Below are 12463 nucleotides of genomic sequence, written 5' to 3' on the forward strand. Positions count from 1 at the left end.
GTGCAGGTTCCTTCATCAGGTGGGGGGGCATACTCGTTGGCGACGTCACTGGCACAGGGCCCCTCAGAGTACGCAAAAGTGTCGCTGCTGGTGGGAGGCGCCCCCGCCATGCAAACACACCGCCGTACTTTGAGGGGCCCTGTGCCAGTGGCAATGCGAACGAGTGGGCCCCCCCCCTGCTTGCTCAGGATCACAGCACTTGCAACTTTTAAATACTTACCTTTCCCTGCAACACCGCCGTGACGTAGTCCGCATTTCCTGGGCCCACGAAAAACTTGAGCCAGCCCTACTCCCCCCACAACTTTCCCCCAATTCCCTATGCCCAACTATTATTATACAGTTAATTAAGATTGGCAAGCTTCAGAAACAAGAATGGATGTTTTTGGCATTAAAATGGGCACTGTAGGTGTTTTCCTGGCCTCCACTCACTGCCGACTATGCTTCCCCATTGACTTGCATTGGGTTTCGTGTTTCGGTCGATCCCCGACTTTTAGCGATAATCGGCCGACTGCACTCGACTCGACTCTGGACAAAATCGGGTTTCCCAAAACCCTACTCGATCTTAAAAAAATGAAAGTCACTCAACCCTACTAATAACTATGAGGGGAGACAGCGGCCACAGAAATCACAGAGCGGCTGTTCTCTTACCTGGTCGTGCAGACATCCAATGGGCCTCTGGAATCGATAAATGCAGTCAACTCGCCACCAGTCAGATATTCCATGGCATAAAATGCGTAGTCCTGTGCGAGAGGAGGGAAGATGATTGTAAATAATGCAGATTTTATCCATCCTGATAACATTTACTATGGTTCTGGGACCTCTACTGTGTGTCCAGAAGACATGTCTCTGTGTCTGCACACACTGGAGAGGTGTCCAGGGCGAAAACTAAGTCAAAATCCTCTAATGATAGCCACCAGTAATGGTGCCCAGGGCATACAGGCACACAGAGCATGCAGCAGGGCTACTCATTTGCACTGGCAAAGATTGAATTTACAATCTAATGGAAGCAACTGGACATGATGGGGAGAAAGGAATTTTTAGAAGGTGAGGAGTCTCTTACCGCTGTCTGGAAGGTCCCATAGGCATGTGTGAAGAATCTGCTGTCTTCAGTGATTTCCAGGACCTCTCTCTCTAAGCGGATGGTGCGTTTAGCGTACTCCAACAATTCCCTCTTCTTGACCATCTTGACAGCCAGCTGAAGTCCGCTGGGTTGATGTGTTGCCAGCATCACCCTGCCAAAACTGCCTTCTCCAAGCTTCCTGGTAAAGATGAAACTCTCCAGGGAAAGACAGGCAGTCACTTGCTCTGAAGGGCTGGTGGTCTGAGCACCGATTACACCTAGAAGGGTAAACAGATATAAGAACCAACAATTAATCTTAGTCACACTCACATATAATGCTACAATAAATTGGCAATTTTCAATCTATCATGAACTTTGAACCCTGATGAACCTGATTACCACCATGTTCTGGCTGGAGAGCCCCAAGTATAGAAGGTGGAGAGCTCTGATGTAAGTGGTAAGATGTACGGGATAAGATTATGTCATTAGGTTACATTTTGTAAAATAAATGAACACTGTATATAAAACATGGATGTGGCCTGTGACTAAATGACTATAGACTTTACCTTCTGGAGCTTGATCGATGGATTTGTCAGTCTCACGTCTTTTCTTTGTGGTGGTCTCAGTGTCAGATGTCCTCTTTCTCTTAAGTTGTTCTCTACAACTTTGATTTTCAGCGCTCTCATGATGTAGGTGAGAGCTCCTGGTTTTAGCTGATCCGCTAAATCTTATTTCAGAGGTAACATCCTTTCCACTCTCAGATTCCACCATTCTTCCTCTCTTATTTGGGGGTGCATCTCCTCTCTCAGGAGAAGTGTTCCCTCTTTTTTTCCCCTTTTTAAGGGTCTTTATCTCTGGTGGATATCCAGAAGATGTTGTACAGGGATCATCTGTTTTCTTAACAGGTACATCCTGTACAATGTCCTGAGAAGTTTCCACAATTTTTCCTCTCTTATTTGGGGTTTCATCTTCCTTCGCAGGAGATGAGTTCCCTCTTTTTTCCCCTTTTTAAGGGTCCTTATCTCTGGTGGATATCCAGAAGATGTTGTACAGGGATCTTCTGTTTTCTCAACAGGTACGTCCTGTACAATGTCCTGAGAAGTTTCTCCTCGCTGAGAAAAACTCTCTTCCGTGCATCTCTTTTTAGCACTCCTCTTATTCTTTTCACTACACTTCCTTTTTCGTCCCATGATAAGTTAATATCAATAATAACGAATTTGTTAAGTGCGCAAAAGTCGTCTTCACTCTCCAATAGTTGAAGGTAAAGTAAGAAAAGTGACTTCGGAATCCTTAACCTAACAGTCACCTAGTATTGTGACATCATTGCCATTGTGACATCATCAGCCAGAGTGTAAGCGATGATGTCATCAGCTGCTGCAGGACTAAGTTTGACATAATCAGATGACCTTGTTTAAGAAAAGTTTTGTTTTTCATAGTAACATAGTTAGCATTTTTTAAGATCCTACTCAAGGACCCTAAATGTTTTGCATCTAACTATTCAAAAATCTGTAAACACCTAGAAAATTCCCAATAACTGATGCAGCAACAAATAGATTAATAACCAAATAAATAAATAAATAAATACGTTTTTTTATTCAATATACAAAATTGCTGGTCATGATCTCATTAAAATAATATATGAAAAAAAACATGTTAAAATAACAATCGGAGACTCAGGTCTCCAGAGTACCAAAAATATTAGACAGGTGTTTTTTATGTTATGGCTGATGGGTTCAAATCTGCAGTTATGCACATGGATGAAAATAGGAACAAATCCTTATATTTCACATTGTGCCCCCGCCGCCTCCGTCCCACAGCCCTGTGTTGTGTAGAGGCCTCAGTGACATTTCTTCTACATACAACAGTATATAAAATCTCCACATTCTCCAGTGGTTTTTATACTCAGTGGTGTTTTGTTCGCAGTGATATTATACCCTGCAGGAGCCATAGGATGACGTAGTTGCATGACTTTATCTCTGTATGGATAGTTAACAAAAACTGACATTTCGGATACACGCCAATGTATATGATTCCAAGGCCAGAACCTAATACTAAACAATTAGAGCAGCTCTCACATAATATGATCCTACAAAAAAGAAAAATGGAGCAGAAATGCCCTTAATAAATAAGGTGAGATGAGACGTAAAAATATAAAAAAAACTGTACAAATCTTTATTAGCTCACTCACATACATAGTACGGGTATACACAACCCACAAAACAATACAGGAAAAGTTAGAAATAGGGGGAAGATCCAGGCAACACAAGTACTCAAAACCTCTCATAGTAAACATGTAGAGGCACAAAATCCAAGATACATCAGTGTATCTGTATCACAGTGACATACTGTAAGTATTACACAAAGGAAAAAGCAATTCCATATGGAGAAATGATTTGTAAAAAGTAGCCAGTGTGCATCTGCCTTTCCTTAATAAAGTGCCATTGATACTGCAATACAGGGATTATGCTTACCCATATGGGAAAGAGGGGATATGAGAGACCGCGTGCACCTTAACCCTGACGCACGTTTCGCGTGACAGGCTTCTGTCTGGGCTTCATATTTATACTACCTATTGAACCTGTTCTACGCCCGGGTGGCTAGCATTTATATTGGTATATGGTCTCCATCCTGGTATGTGCTGCTTCCATCCTGCGCCCTAATCTTGTCATGTGCTGCTCCCATCCTGCACCCCCATTCTGGAATGTGTTTCCCCCATCCTGTGCCCCTATTCTGTCATGTGCTGCACCCATCCTGCGCCCCCATTCTGTCTTGTGCTGCTCCCATCCTGCGCCCCCATTCTGTCATGTGCTGCACCCATTCTGAGCCTTCATTCTGTCATTTGCTGCTCCCATCCTGCACCCCCATTCTGTCTTGTGCAGTAAAAAGTCACTGGCTTGCTGCGCTGACGTATTTTCTATATACAGTACAGACCAAAAGTTTGGACACACCTTCTTATTTAAAGATTTTTCTGTATTTTCATGACTATGAAAATTGTAAATTCACACTGAAGGCATCAAAACTATGAATTAACACATGTGGAATTATATACTTAACAAAAACGTGTGAAACAACTGAAAATATGTCTTATATTCTAAGTTCTTCAAAGTAGCCACCTTTTGCTTTGATGACTGCTTTGCACAGTCTTGGCACTACCTCTTGAAGCTCATCAAGAGAATGCCAAGAGTGTGCAAAGCAGTCATCAAAGCAAAAGGCGGCTACTTTGAAGAATCTAGAATATAAGACATATTTTCAGTTGTTTCACACGTTTTTGTTAAGTATATAATTCCACATGTGTTAATTCATAAGTTTTGATGCCTTCAGTGTGAATTTACAATTTTCATAGTCATGAAAATACAGAAAAATCTTTAAATGAGAAGGTGTGTCCAAACTTCTGGTCTGTACTGTATATTCAGTAGAAAGTGGCTGGATTGCTCCGCTGACTTATTTGATGTATAGATTTATTATATAAATGGCGCTGGAAAGCACTGACAGCGCATGAGCCGATTCCTGCGCCACAACCCTCCTGGGCCACAATCCTCATCCCCGGAAGCGTAACTTACAAAATGGCCCCTGAAGTGCGCTATACACATGCGCCATTTCCGACGGAGGATTCATGTCCTGGCCTCTGGCCAAAAGGGACCCCACAGCAATGCCAGATAAGTAAGTTGTGCCTGAGATCAGGGTATGCATTCAGGGCTTACGCATATGTAGCGCCCCCACTGCTGCAGGGCCGAGGGGTACCCGGTACCGGGCCTCTCTGTCTCGGTTCTGGGAGTGTCACGGTGGCTAGACCCGGTCCGTGACCCTGCTGAGGGGCGTCCAGTGAAAGTTGAGAATGTGATGATGTTGTGGTGTGGTGCAGGTCACGGTGAATAACGAGGACACCAAGTTGCAGTCTCTTTACCTCTTTACTGAAGGCTTCAGGATCCTCAGTCCGGAATACGGTTAACCGGGCTGCTTGAGTCCGGCCGGTCCGATGGCACCTCCAGAGTTCCCTTTGCAGGTGGAAATTTGTGCCTACCTTCTAGCGCTTGTGTGTTGTAGTCCTTCCCTGCTGAGCTTACGGGATAGTCCTCACAACTGTTGTGTCTGTTTCTGAAGTTCCCTCACAACTGATTCTGATGTTATTCTTCGTCCCCCAGATGATATGGCTAGGACGCACCCGTATGACGGGTAGGCTCGGAGGTCTTCTGGGACCCTAGAGTCGCCCCTCTCCAACTATTGCCCCCTGTGTCTGCTTAGGTGATTTTGGGTGAGACAGCCCGCCTAGAACTGACTGTCCTGCCGTAGGTTTGAAGTAAGGCCTCGGCGTTTCCGGCCACCGGCTGCGCGCCTCAGTAGGATGTTGCCTCGTCTTACAGCACGACTCCTACTGGTGTTTCTCCTTGTTGCGTTGATCTCGTTTCTCACTCAGCACAATAAACCTCGCTTCTTGTTCTTTCTTGGGGTACCGCTGCAATGAAGTGCAGACGCGGTCCCGTAACGTTCTTTCTGTTCGCTAGGCCTCTGTCAGGATCCCACCCCTGACAGGAACCCCCCTGAATCTTCCCCTGCAACACCCTCTGCCACAGGTTGTTGCCTGGTTCCAACCCAGTCAGCTTTCTCTCCAACTTCCTATCTAACCCCCAGTTTTACCAGATTGTGAGGAGTGGCCTAATACATAGCACCCTTAGCTCCCCCTGGAGGCCAGACTGTGAAGTGTATTGGTGTCTGTGATACCTGGTCAGGTGAACTCCTTCAGTGCCATCAGACGCACCATAGCCCCCCTTAGTGGCGGAGCAACAGTACTGCAATGACCAGGACTCTGGGGTGCTGCACTCCCCCCCCCCGGTTAAATCCAGTACTCCTGGACTGGGAAGAAAACAACAATACATGTCAGCAAAAAGACATACAATTTTTGAAATGCAGGAACAAGTAAATTTGAACAGAGCTTCCCTTTATGGGAGGTGAGGACACTTGAACGTTACAAACATGGTTAAATATTTTAAATAACATACTATAATTAACTTCTCTTACCCAACCGGGTATTCTACTTAGTGCAATTTCTGAACAATAATTTAACATTGCCTTTAAGGACGTACAAGCTGTATCCACTAAAGACCTTCTTATAAAACGCTATAAGGCTAATCAACTTTTCTTCATTTTCCACCTTTACATCTGCAGGACCACCTGTCTATCTGCCCAGGCTTACTGCCTCTGGCTCCGTTGCAGGACCGCCCCATTCCTCATCCGGGCCTACTGCCTTTCTGCTACTATACACAGTATAGAACTTATCAACCTTCTCTCAGTTCAAGATCGCTGAGCCATCTCTGTAAGGCTCCTAGGAGGACTCACCGACTAACCCCTAGTCGGGTTGTAGCAGCAGCGAAACGCAAAATGCTAAACAGTTAACTATATACATTTCCGTGGTATCGAGGTTTATCCCTCCAAGTCTGGGGGTGGCTTCCGTGAGTACTGCCCTCCACCTACTACCACGTAGAGTGCGTCCGCACCCTGGATAGGGGTCTGTGTACTCACGGTTCTCCTCGGGGTGATGGTCCGCAGGCATTTGGCACACAAGGAGATTGGAGCAAAGACCGCCGGTCCCGGAGAATCGTTGGATGGTGGCACAGTCACTTCCGGCTTGTATTTGCGCACATGCAGGGCATACCACCCTTTGTCTCCCCAGTGGCGGGTGTACCGAACGCGGTCCCCCGGGTAAAGATCCCATCCTGGGTGTCCCTCGATGAGGTGCACCTCCACATCCCGCCGGTTCACGAATACCTCCAAAGCGAGACCAGGCTCTTTGATGAAGCCCCAACCTCCCTGCAGCCGGAAGGTGCTGATGACTCCATGGCGCTGCGGGCCCCAGTCTTCCTCAGCCACCCGTCTAACCTGGATCTTGGCCTGGAGGTCCTTTTCCCGCTCGGCCCATCGGTGGAGTTCCTTCTTACGGGCCCACTCTTCCTCCTGTCTGTGTAGCTGTTGGCGATATTCCCGTTGGTGGATAACCTCAATGCTCTCCCCTTCGGGCTGAGCCTCTCCGGGGAACCCGATCAAGTTGGTGGTAGTGCGGGTACACTTAAAGGTTATCCACTCACCCTGGAGGTTCGCTGGCTGCGCAACGGGCTGTAAGGGGACATCAGCGGTCTATAGCGTCTCCCACGGCCTCTCGCATTCAAGGCGGCTACACACCCGTCTGGGTGGTTGCGGTGGAGGGGAGTCTATGTCAACAAGCAGGAGCTCTTCGGCCGCCCGGGCTGGGTCAATGGCGCCATCCACCTCCGCGGTGTCCCCGGCGTCAGCCTCCTTCTCCTCAGATTGCGGTACCAGCGCTTGGGGATGACGTGGTCCCTCACTGGTAGCGGCTTTCCGCCGACACAGACTCCGGAGTTGCCGGCATAGCTCTTCCACTTCCGCCCCAAGAATTTCCTGGTCCTCGCAGCCTGGTGAGAGTTTGCTCAGCTCCCATTGGCTGGGACTGGTGCGGGTCTTCTCCCCCTCTTCTGGGGGACCTTGGCTCGTCATCTTGCCAATCTGGCTCTCTCTCACGTTGTCCAGGGCTTCTAGCTTCGCCCCATCCGCAGGGCGGTTCTTTTTACCGCCGCCGTCCCAAACTAAGAGACGGGCCTTCCTCGTTGATGGGCATATTTCCCGAACATAGTAGCACCTGTGAGGGGCTGGCTCAACCTTCGCACCATTCTTCCAAGCTACTCCCACGACGACACGCCCCACTCGTTCCACACACCACATGATGTCGCAATTGCGGCGGTTTTGGCGGGAATTTCTGGCGGCAATACGCAGTCTTTGCAATAAGTCACAGTCCAAGTACAATAAATCACAGTTCCAAGGCACACATGACCTGATTCTTCAGGCTTAAGTAGATCCTGTTCGTGATGCCAAGTTGTAGCGCCCCCACTGCCGCAGGGCCGAGGGGTACCCGGTACCGGGCCTCTCTGTCTCGGTTCTGGGAGTGTCACGGTGGCTAAACCTGGTCCGTGACCCTGCTGAGGGGCGTCCAGTGAAAGTTGAGAATGTGATGATGTTGTGGTGTGGTGCAGGTCGCGCTGAATAACGAGGACACCAAGTTGCAGTCTCTTTACCTCTTTACTGAAGGCTTCAGGATCCTCAGTCTGGAATACGGTTAACCGGGCTGCTTGAGTCCAGCCGGTCCGATGGCACCTCCAGAGTTCCCTTTGCAGGTGGAAATCTGTGCCTACCTTCTAGCGCTTGTGTGTTGTAGTCCTTCCCTGCTGAGCTTACGGGATAGTCCTCACAACTGTTGTGTCTGTTTCTGAAGTTCCCTCACAACTGATGTTCTTCTTCATCCCCCAGATGATATGGCTAGGACGCACCCGTATGACGGGTAGGCTCAGAGGTCTTCCGGGACCCTAGAGTCACCCCTCTCCAACTGTTGCCCCCTGTGTCTGCTTAGGTGATTTTGGGTGAGACAGCCCGCCTAGAACTGACTGTCCTGCCGTAGGTTTGAAGTAAGGCATGGAGCTCAATACTACCTCAGCGTTTCCGGCCACCGGCTATGCGCCTCAGTAGGATGTTGCCTCGTCTTACAGCACGACTCCTACTGGTGTTTCTCCTTGTTGCGTTGATCTCGTTTCTCACTCAGCACAATAAACCTCGCTTCTTGTCCTTTCTTGGGGTACCGCCGCAATGAAGTGCAGACGCGGTCCCGTAACGTTCTTTCTGTTCGCTAGGCCTCTGTCAGGATCCCACCCCTGACAGGGACCCCCCTGAATCTTCCCCTGCAACACCCTCTGCCACAGGATGTTGCCTGGTTCCAACCCAGTCAGCTTTCTCTCTGTGAAGTGTATTGGTGTCTGTGATACCTGGTCAGGTGAACTCCTTCAGTGCCATCAGACGTACCATAGCCCCCCTTAGTGGCGGAGCAACAGTACTGCAACGACCAGGACTCTGGGGCACTGCACATACTGCAATCTCCTGGGCCACAATCCTCATCCCCGGATGCCAGAGGCGTAGCTAGGGTTTTGGTTCAGGGAGCGAAGCTTCTGAGTGGGCCCCTAACCAGGTAACCTTGATTAAAACTGGTGACGCACCCTAATAGTGGAGGAGAACCTCAGCAGATGACAGCGATATTACAGAAAATAATCTCTGTATAAAGACCAATATTGATATTGCTGCCATATGGTCAGTGGTAGATACCAGCCCTACAGAACATATACGAGATCACAGCACAGTTATAGATAATGACTTACCGCTGACCCTCTTTCTGATGGAATCATTCACTTTTCACGTCTTTTCCATCTGGCCCAGACCAACATGACAACTTCTTCCAGCCACGACTCAGCTTCAGAGAACACAACAAAGACACGTTTCATGCCTCATATTTTCAGCCATCACCATCTATTTCCAACCTGCACAAACTCCTCATCCTGCTGATATCCCAATGCTGAGACGCTGCTGCTTTAAGTGTCCCTATTACTGCACCTGCGGTGTGGTTCTCTGTGCCCTCTAAATTCTAAAGCACCCCCTCTATAATATAGTAATGCCAGGTGCAAGTGTCCTAGAAAACAGTGCCCACATTTTGCCCCCTAGAAAGTAATATTGTCCTGTGTGCCCCTTTGATAGTCACAGTAACGAGAGTTCCCCTATAACAATAAGTGCCCACTTAACATTGAATAATATCCCGAGTCTCCCCCATACAGCTGCCCTATACACAGTATGATGCTCTCTTATACACAGTATAATGCCCCCTTGCTGTATAGTAACACCCACACAGTATACAGGCCCCTTAGTAGCCCCCAAACTGTTTGATGGCTTCAACACCGTAAGATGACCCCCTCACTGTAATCTCCACACTGTATGATGGCCCCCTGGATAGCCTCCATATGGTATAATGCACCTGGTAGTCCTCGATATATTATAATGCACCCCCATAGGACTCTGTATGATATAATGCATTCCTCATAGGCCTACTCAATATTGTATAATGCACCCCCACAGGCAGACTCTGTAGTATAAGGCAGCACCCCATAGCTAGACCCTGTAGTATAAGGTAGCACCCCATAGCCAGACTCTCTAGTATAAGACAGCACCCCATAGGCAGACCATGTAGTATAAGACAGCACCCCATAGGCAGACTCTATAGTATAAGGCAGCACCCCATAGTCAGACACTGTAGTGTAAGACAGCACCACATAGTCAGACACTGTAGTTTAAGACAGCACTCCATAGGCAGACTCTAGTATAAGGCAGCACCCCATAGGCAGACTCTGTAGTATAAGGCAGCACCCCATAGGCAGACTCTGTAGTACAAGGCTGCCCCTCATAGGCAGACTCTTTAGTATGAGGCAGCACCCCTTAGTCAGACACTGTAGTGTAAGACAGCACCACATAGTCAGACACTGTAGTTTAAGACAGCACTCCATAGGCAGACTCTGTAGTATAAGGCAGCACCCCATAGGCAGACTCTGTAGTATAAGGCATCACCCCATAGGCAGACTCTGTAGTATAAGACAGCACCCCATAGTCAGACCCTGTAGTATAAGACAGTACTCCATAAGCAGACTCTGTAGTATAAGGCAGCACCCCATAGGCAGACTCTGTAGTATAAGGCAGCACACCATAGGTAAACTCTGTAGTATAATGCAGCACCCCATAGGCAGGCTCTGTAGTATAAGGCAGCACCTCATAGGCAGACCCTGTAGTATAAGGCACCCCCCACAGGCAGACTCTGCAGTATAAGGCAGCACCCCCACAGGCAGACTCTGTGGTATAAAGCAGCACTCCACCACAGATATACTCTGTAGTATAAGGCAGCACCCCCAGGCAGACTCTGTAGTATAAGGCAGCACACCCCACAAGGAGACTCTGTAGTATAAGGCAGCACCCCCCACAGGTATACTCTGTAGTATAAGGCAGCACCCCCCACAGGCAGACACTGTAGTATAAGGCAGCACCCCCCACAGGCAGACACTGTTGTATAAGGCAACACCCCCCGTAAAGGCAGACTCTGTAGTATAAGGCAGCACCCCCCCACAAGCAGACTCTGTAGTATAAGGCACCACCCCCCACAGGTATACTCTGTAGTATAAGGCAGCACCCCCCACAGGCAGACACTATAGTATAAGGCAGCACCCCCCACAGGCAGACCCTATATCCATTATCTTGGGGGAATGTTTATACCCCTATGTTATTTTGAATCTAAATACCTTTTATGCTATTTTATGAGTGTAACAATAATGATTTCTTCTAGGCAATGGTAATACATCTTAAAGGGACTCTGTCACTTGAATTTGGAGGGAACAATTTTCAGCCATAGGGGCGGGGTTTTCGGGTGTTTGATTCACCCTTTCCTTACCCGCTGGCTGCTGGCTGCAATATTGGATTGAAGTTCATTCTCTGTCCTCCGTAGTACATGCCTGCACAAGGCAATCTTGCCTTACGCAGGCGTGTACTATGGAGGACAGAGAATGAACTTCAATCCAATATTGCAGCCAGCATGCAGCCAGAGGGTAAGGAAAGGGTGAATCAAACATCCGAAAACCCCACCCCTATGGCTGAAAATTGTTCCCTCTAAATTCAGGTGACAGAGTCCCTTTAATGCTTCAGTGCGCATACCTAGATTTGCATAGGAAGTTATTCTTGAGTTCCACAGCGTGGAACGCATGTTACTGTTCAGAGGGTGCTGGTTAAGATGATCAAGAAGGTGCAACAGGAAGTGACGACATTGCGCTTTTGGTCATGATCCTGTGTTCCATAGAGTGGAACGCACACTATACACTATACCCTACGGAGATGTTCCCCAACTCCAGCCCTCAAGAGCCACCAACAGGTCATGTTTTCAGGATTTCCTTAGTATTGCACAGGTGATAGAATTATTGAGTGTGAAGGTGATGCAATTATTACCTGGGCCATACTAAGGAAATCCTGAAAACATGACCTGTTGATGGCTCTTGAGGACCGGAGTTGGGGAACACTGCCCTACGGGGTTAGGTCCTGGATATCGGGGAGGCAGGAAATGTCATCAGGAGCATTTCTGGCCGGGTATTGTTGTGCTTCAGTGTGGAATGCACACCGGCACAGGTGAGAGCTACAACCGGTATCTTACTTGACATGAGGTGACAATGAATCCAGCCTAACAAACCGCCGATCATCAGGTTGATTGTGTTTTTTTTAATTACTTTGGCAAATGGTAGGTGTTTAAATCCACTTGCTATGACCTTCCGGTATGCTAATTTCTATCATGGCATCTTGCATCTTTGGCATCGCCGCTATCAACCAGGCCTCTGCCTGATGAACCGTGACAGTGGGGAAACGAGTCGAGGAGCATCTTGTCTATGATAAGTCTCCTGAATAGTCATATGACTTTGCACCATGTTGTATCTGTTTAATAATAACTGTATATACTGAATGTAATCCCTGAGCATACTATCATATTTTAGGCCA

This window comes from Ranitomeya variabilis, chromosome 8 (genome assembly GCF_051348905.1).
Source record: "Ranitomeya variabilis isolate aRanVar5 chromosome 8, aRanVar5.hap1, whole genome shotgun sequence".
NCBI classification, from domain to species: Eukaryota; Metazoa; Chordata; class Amphibia; order Anura; family Dendrobatidae; genus Ranitomeya; species Ranitomeya variabilis.